This window comes from Leopardus geoffroyi, chromosome E1 (assembly GCF_018350155.1).
Source record: "Leopardus geoffroyi isolate Oge1 chromosome E1, O.geoffroyi_Oge1_pat1.0, whole genome shotgun sequence".
NCBI lineage: Eukaryota > Metazoa > Chordata > Mammalia > Carnivora > Felidae > Leopardus > Leopardus geoffroyi.
The window spans coordinates 42,050,638-42,057,699 of NC_059330.1; the positions used below are offsets into that span (position 1 = coordinate 42,050,638).

Sequence of the window (7,062 nt, forward strand, 5' to 3'; positions counted from 1 at the left end):
AAATCGGCATGTGGTTTCTGGAATGGGCAGGGTGTCGTAGGCCAGGAGAGGAGGTGGGATCATTGCCACAAACCAGACTCATCTCCCTGCTTTGCCCGGGACTTAGCTGTCAAACACACATTTCTCCTCGGAACCTTGTGACTCTCCGATCATGGGTAAATTAGGAATCACGTTCTATATTTTACGAATGAAAGCGAGGCTCCAATAGATGAAGCAGGCTGTTCCGAATGACAGAGCGAAGAAAGTGCAGAACCAGGAGGCGCCCTCGGGCGTCCGGCTGTCCAGTCTGGAGCAGCCTGACACACAGGAAGGAGCACGGACTTTGGGGTCAGACCAATGCGAGTTCAAACCCTGGGCCCGCCACTTCCCAGCTGCGCGCCCTGAAAGAAATCACCTCACCTCTCTGAGCTTCTGTTTCCTCAGCTGGGATGACAGTCCTAGCTGACATTCCCCCAGTGATCTCCGCGCCTCACACATATTCCCCCCAAGGGATCCCCACAAGAGCCCTCTCCTCAGAATGCCCGCCCCACCCACAGCTGAGAATTTAAATGAATCGGTTCTGCGAAGCAGAGCCCCAAGGAGGTGATAGATCAACACAGCTCCCTTCCTAGCGTAGCCCCTCCTCCTTAACTCGAGGATTCCCAAAGGAGACTGTGGACAGGGAGGAGCACTGAGGAAATTCTACTGAAACAGCCTTGCGAGGTCCCTCGAGGGAGGCTGGAGGCTCGAGGCTGTGGGGGTTCTAGAAGGAATTCACAGGAGGCTGGGAGGAAGCCCTGGCCTGTCAGCTTCCCTAGGAGAACCTTCCCTGGGGGGCTGGCCCAGCGGCTGTAACCCGACTCCGGCTCCTCTGGCCTCCCTCGGCAGCTGGCCCAGGGAACCGGCCCAGGGAGGCCCAGCCTCGGCCCTCACCCCTGGAAGAGGTGGGCCGAGGGGTCAGGGGGGCAGCGGGAGGGGGGAGGCAGGGGTGAGGAGCACTGCGCTGGGCCTGGCACCCCCCTGCACCGCGGCGCCCTCGCAGCTGCCCACGTCTGTCAGCCACCCTGCGGGGTGCGGCCTGGGGGCCCCCCCTGCTGGCCTCTACATCTTCCTGACAGGCCCCTCTTCTGAGGCCAGGAAAAAACAACAGTCCCTCCCCCGACGGCAGCCCATTTGTTAGATGAAGGCCCGGCACCAGCACCTTTAACCTCCTCAAAGTCAGCATTTCCCCCTCAAGGCCCCCGCAGGCCCCGGGGACAGAGATGGATGGAAACGACCGTTTGTGGAAAAAAGCCCCGTGGCTCCGCGGCCAAGCGGCCAAGGGGAGCAGGCTTTTCAGGAAGGGAGGGGACCCCGCTTCTGGCTGTTGTTGGGGTGGCAGGAGGAGGAAGAGGAAAAGCGTGCGTCAGGACGATGGTCGGCCGGGCCACACCTGAACCATCCCAAGGAACTTTTGGAATTTCCCCCATTGTGCGAGAAGACAGGCAGGCGTGTCCTTGGCGCCACAGACCTGCTTCCGCAAGCACGAGCTTGGCCACCCCACCCACCTGGGCCTGGAGCTTCGGGGGTGTCCGCGGGGCGGGAGAGCCTGGGGCTCAAGGTATGGCCTGGCCTTTCATCAGCTGTGCGGCCTCAGGCAAGTCACATGGCTCTCCCGAGCCTCAGTGGTCTCACTGGCAAAGGGGAGATGACAGTTCCAGCCTCCTGTGGCTGCTGTGAGGAGAAACGACCTGATGTCCGTGACAAGAGTTGGCCACATTAACCGGTGATACACGTGAGGATCCTTATGCCTTCCCTTTCCTTATTCTTCTGGAACACTGGGCAGGTCACATCTCCATGGAGGAGGATGATGGCCCAGCCCAGCCCCTCAATCCCTTCTTCTACAACAGAGGGTCACAATCATGGCCTCGGGAACCGGGAGAGCATGGGTTCAAATTCCGGGTCCGTCATGAATGAACGGGAATGGCTTTGAGGAACTCACTTTGTTACTTGAGCCTCAGTTTCCTTATCTGTCAAGTGGGGACAGACTTTTTCCCTTCTTCATTAGGTTGCTGAGAGACATGTTGGAGGTGACCTAGGAAAGCTCTCACCGTTGCCTGCGATACAGTTTTTAGTGGTAGACTCTGGATGATGGTGATGCAAATACGTCCAACTGTTGTCTCAAGGACAACTCCAGAAGGCCCTGTGAAATATCTGTATGCCTCCCAGAGGGAAAAGATGACGCCCTTAGCAGCACGCGAATCAGACAAGACACCTGTTCCTGAGCGAGACCTTGAGGGATGGGACAGGAGACACACATGTTTTGAATAGGGTGGAGATCGTTCTGAATAAGGATGTTTACGTCTGGGCCTGTCCTTACGTTCCAGAAAACACCGAGTTTAACAGAGAGAGTCACCTCAGCGGAAAATGTTCTCTCGTGTGCGTCTCTTTTCAACCTTCGGTGCTGGCCGTCACGTGCCTGCTACCTAGATTGTGGGTGGCTGACTAGAAACCACAATAATACACACAGTGGCCTGCGTCCGAGCCCCGGCTCTTGGAGGTCATGTGACTTCAGTTCCCTCACCTGAAAAGCGGAAGCTCACTCAATAGATGAGGTACAGACATTCAGGAGGGGTTCTATAAACAGACCCCTTTCTGGGTTTCTGTGTCCCCAGGAGTTAGGGGCATGTTGATTTGCAAAGGTGCAGGATGGTGTCACCCACCCCCCTCCCCAACCCCGCCCCGCAGGGATGGGACAGAAGACCTTGTGTCACGGAGGAGTGGAGGCAGCTTTATGAAAATAACAAAAGGGAAAACACAGAGTCTATTATTTTCCCCAATAAAAGGAGTTTGAAGTGGCAGTCGAGCCTGGTATGACCATTCCTCAAAGTCATCAGGCACCCCAGCATGGTCACTCTTTTTTTTTTTTTTTTTTGGAGGGGAGGAACAGAGAGAGAGGGAAACACAGAATCTGAAGCAGGCTCCAGGCTCTGAGCTGTCAGCACAGCGCCTGACATGGGGCTCGGTCGAACTCATGGACCTGGTCATGAGTTGAGATCATGACCTGAGCCGAGGTCGGGCACTCAACCAGCCAAGCCACCCAGGCACTGCTCACGGTCACTTTTTCTGACCCAGACGGTCCCCTCATCCAGCTGGCAGTTCATGCTCAACTGTCACGTTGGCATTCCAAGTGGCAGGAAGGAGGAAAGACAGAGGAGAGTTTCTTCATCTCTCTGCCCCATTCAAGGAGGCTTTCTGGAAGTCCTGGTTAACCACTGCTCTTCAGCCTCATTGGCCAGCACTAGTCACCTGGCCAGCTGGAGCTGCGGGGGACACTAGCTCCCATAATCCTGCCTCTTCTTCCCTATCAGAAGCTGTCCTTCCTCAGAAAAAGGGTGTTGGGGCGCCCGAGTGGCTCAGTCGGTTAGGCGTCCGACTTCAGCTCAGGTCATGATCTCACGGTCCGTGAGTTTAAGCCCCGCATCGGGCTCTGTGCTAATATCTCAGAGCCTGGAGACTGCTTTGGATTGTGTCTCCCTCTCTCTCAGCCCTTCCTCCACTCACTCTGTCTCTGTCTCTGTCTCTCTTTCTCTCAAAAATACATAAACATTAAAAAAAAAGTCTTAAAAGAAAAAGGCATTAAGGTAGAACAGTTACATAAAATACAGGGCGCCCAGTTAAGTATGTTCCCTGCAACCCTGGGGACATCCTTAGGCTAAAAATTAGTTGTTGCTTATCTGAAATTCAAATTTAACTGGGCGTCCTTCCCGTGCCCCTTCTCCACCCCACCCAAATCTGGCAATCCTCCTCTAAGGCCAGACCCATCTTTGGGCTGGAGAAGGCTCTGGCCGCACCTTCTCAGCCAAGATATTTGCTCTTTGACAGAGGGCCCTGGAAGGAGCTCTACAGGGAGCATTGCAGGAGGAGGCGAGGCAGTCGGGTAGGTCTGCCTTTGACTGTGGCCATCTAGTTGCTGGAGGAGCCCAGGAGCCACCCCCCCCCCCCAAGGGTCTCCCTTGGAGGCCTTTTGAGTGAGACAAAGCAGAAGGGAGGAGGAAGGGCATCCAGGTGGAGGGAGTGAGGACGAAGGTGAGCGCCCCTGGGCAGGAAGTGCTGAAAGAGAGAAGGAGGGAGGCCTCTGCGCAGGGCAGGGCGCCAGCCCGGGAGACTCCAGAGCGGCCTGCGCTTCCCGGGACGCACTTTTCCAGCCCTTGCTTGCGAAGGCAGCAGTGCTGTTATTCGGGGGGGAAACCAGCTAACCAGATAGGACAGCAAACTGGGGATTTATGTGGTGTGGGAACAGCTCGGGTTTCCCTCACTGTTTATCCAGCAGTATTTTTTAAAACAGAAATCAGCGTGCGGGTAACCACAGCTGTGAGTTACTGGCTCTGGCTGCGAGGGCTGTGTGCGTGGGGAGTGGGGGGGTCCTCTCCGCAGCGCTTTGCTCTGCATGGGCTGGAAGTTGCTCAAGGAATGTGTCTCTCCCCGGCCAGGGTCCAGGTGGGAAGGTGGTTCTGGGTAGGTCCCTGATGGATTTCCCTTCCCTGGGATGAAGGCCAGCATCCCTGGGGCAGGTGGGACGGGTCAAGGCCCAAAGCCTTGCAGTTCACGCAGTCTCGGGGTCACGAACCCACTTGGGGCCAGGCAAGAAAACACAAGCCGGGGAAGCCAGCGGGGGGGGGAGGGGGGAAGAAAGGGGTGCAGTAAGAAATAGAAGGGTCTCAACAGCTACTTGGCACTGACCATTTTGCCTTGCAAGAACGTTGCCCTGTGTTTACCATTTAAACAAAGAGCCATGACGCTAGGTTTGCACAGGCAGTCTCTCCATTTTTAAATGTTGCGAATGAATTTAAAACACTACTGGTCAATTAAGACAGGCCTCTGGGCATGATGTGTTTCTCGAACTACTGATTCCCAATCTCCGGTCTTCCCCAAGTCTGCCGGCAAGTCTGCACTACAGATGATAAAGCTGAGGTCCAGGAGGCCTAGTGGGTCCCCCAAAGGCTGCACAGGTTGCTGTTGGGAAAACCGTGGAAACCTATCCAGTGATCTTTGCTCAAGCTCAAAGTTTCGCTGCCAAGCCCTCAGTCTTACGGAGCAGTTTTCAAGTGCTTTCTGAACATCTCTCATGTGTCCAGACATGCCATTGACAAACACACCCATGACCTACCTGATCTTGGCAATGACCCTGGGGGAGCAGGACTGGCATTAATTCCATTTGTCACAGGTATGGAAACCGAGTTAGTCTTCGGAAGGGTCGGATCCAGGGCCTCCAAGTACAGATCTACGATTTTCCACCCCCAAACTTTGTCGTCCTTGGGGGATACAGCCCGAGACAGATAACAAACTCCTCCTACAAGGGACAGAAAATGGATGGGGTACTTGGGTAAACTGAATCTTCTTCGTAACTTAAAGTTAATTGAAAATCCATAGGTTATCAATTTTCCAAGCAAGAGAATAGGAGGTATTTCAAAGAGCAATTATACTAGGCACGGTTTAATCTTTCTTTGATGATTCTGACGGAATGTAATACCTCCGGGCATCATTATGAACACCAATAATTACTGCGTAGGCCTGGGAGACAAGCTCTCATCAATCCCCCCTGGCTGTTTGGGGCTGTTCGAGAAGACTGCAGTTACAAGGGCCGAGAGCACGTGTCTGTGTTCCACGCGGCTCCGCTCGCCCCGTCTTTGTTCCAGGGCCGTGTGGCGGCAACGACATTCCCCTTCTTCTCCTGTGAAATGGGGCTAAGGCCCCATTCTGTACTCACTGGACAAGCTTCTACTTAACAAACGGCCTCAGATCTCACAGCAGCAGGTCAGGAAGGAGCTTCAGATCAAAGGAGGTAGTAGCTGTATCTTACCACGGAGGAGTCTGAGACCCAGAGAGGTCAGGGCCCTCATCCAAGTTCACGCAGCCAGGGAGGGCTGCTAGAATCTGGGTTTTCTGCTTCTTAGACTTTCCTGAACACCACACTGAGGCCGAAGAGACTTAGGAGAACTGAAAGATTAACCTGGCGACAGCCGCACACACAGACGCCAGGGAGCTCTCTGGCCACAGAGAAGCAAAGGTCAGAGCTCCCCAGTGTCGGGAGAGGAGCTGCTCGAGTCCGGAGAGGAGGCGAACCCACCATGAGGTTTATGGTTTCATGAATGTCAGAGCATTTTAAAATGTGGTAATTTCGAGTGCACAGCCTCCCAGGGCCTTTCTTCTTTTAATTGAAGAAATAAACAATCTCCCCTAAGGCATGCTTGGCCGAGGAGAACGGCAGGTGCAACGTTCACCAAGGAGAGCAGCAGCCTGGCAGGACTCTGTGCCACGGAGAAGTAAAATGTCCGAGGAAACAGAGAGCAAGCTAGCTCTGCCTGAGCCCCGGGAGAAGCGGGTCACAAGGGGTACACCACACACATAAGCGTGTGAACATACGTGCACCCCTCCTGCCTGAGCCCTGTGAGGCCCTACACAGAGCCCAGATATTTGGGCCACGTGTCACACAAAGTCAAACACAGAGAGGCTCGGGGCACCAGCACCCACAGGTACGTCCATGACAGATGCTCTCAGAGATGCTACTACAGGTACTTACCTTAATGGCAGTGCCCACGTCATCTGGGCGGGAATATCAAAGCTGGGGCAGGCACAGCCACACGTGCCCGATCAGGGGACTCCCAACCACATGCACGCACAGCTAGACGTGCTAGGAGGCACCCCAGGACAGAAGTGTCCCCACATCCTTCTCTCTCTACGCAAGCGAACATTTGCCTTCACCAGGCGCAGCGAGGTATCGTTTTATCAGTCCCAATGCTCAGATGGTGGGGCACAGAGATGAGCTCTGAAACTCTGCTGTGCATGGGCTCTCTGGTTTCTCACACCCGCAGCCACACCCATGCATGCACACACCCACGCATGTCCTCAGCCTCGGCTTAGTTGGGGCGCCCAACGTGCGGTTACATTTTCCAGGAGCAACAAACAGTATTCCCCTCCCCCCGCCGCTTAACCCGCGTCGCAGCTCCCCACACTTGGTGTCCGCCGTCAATGTCCCAGTTCTTGGACCTTCAAAGCTTCTCACACCCTGGTCAAAGGGTCTTGCCTTACAGCCTCTGGGGG

At 55.1% G+C, this 7,062-nt stretch overlaps 1 protein-coding gene across 1 annotated transcript in view; it reads right to left on the bottom strand.

Moving 5' to 3' along the window:
• MEOX1 (mesenchyme homeobox 1) overlaps positions 1-6,807 on the bottom strand; it is a 29,242-nt gene extending 22,435 nt beyond the window's left edge. The window contains exons 1-2 of the mRNA XM_045489074.1: positions 6,542-6,807; positions 5,129-5,311 (exon numbers count right to left, since the gene is read on the bottom strand). The gene's annotated coding sequence lies outside the window, so the exon portion shown is untranslated. The remainder of the gene's footprint in view (positions 1-5,128; positions 5,312-6,541) is intronic.
• Positions 6,808-7,062: the final 255 nt, after the last annotated feature.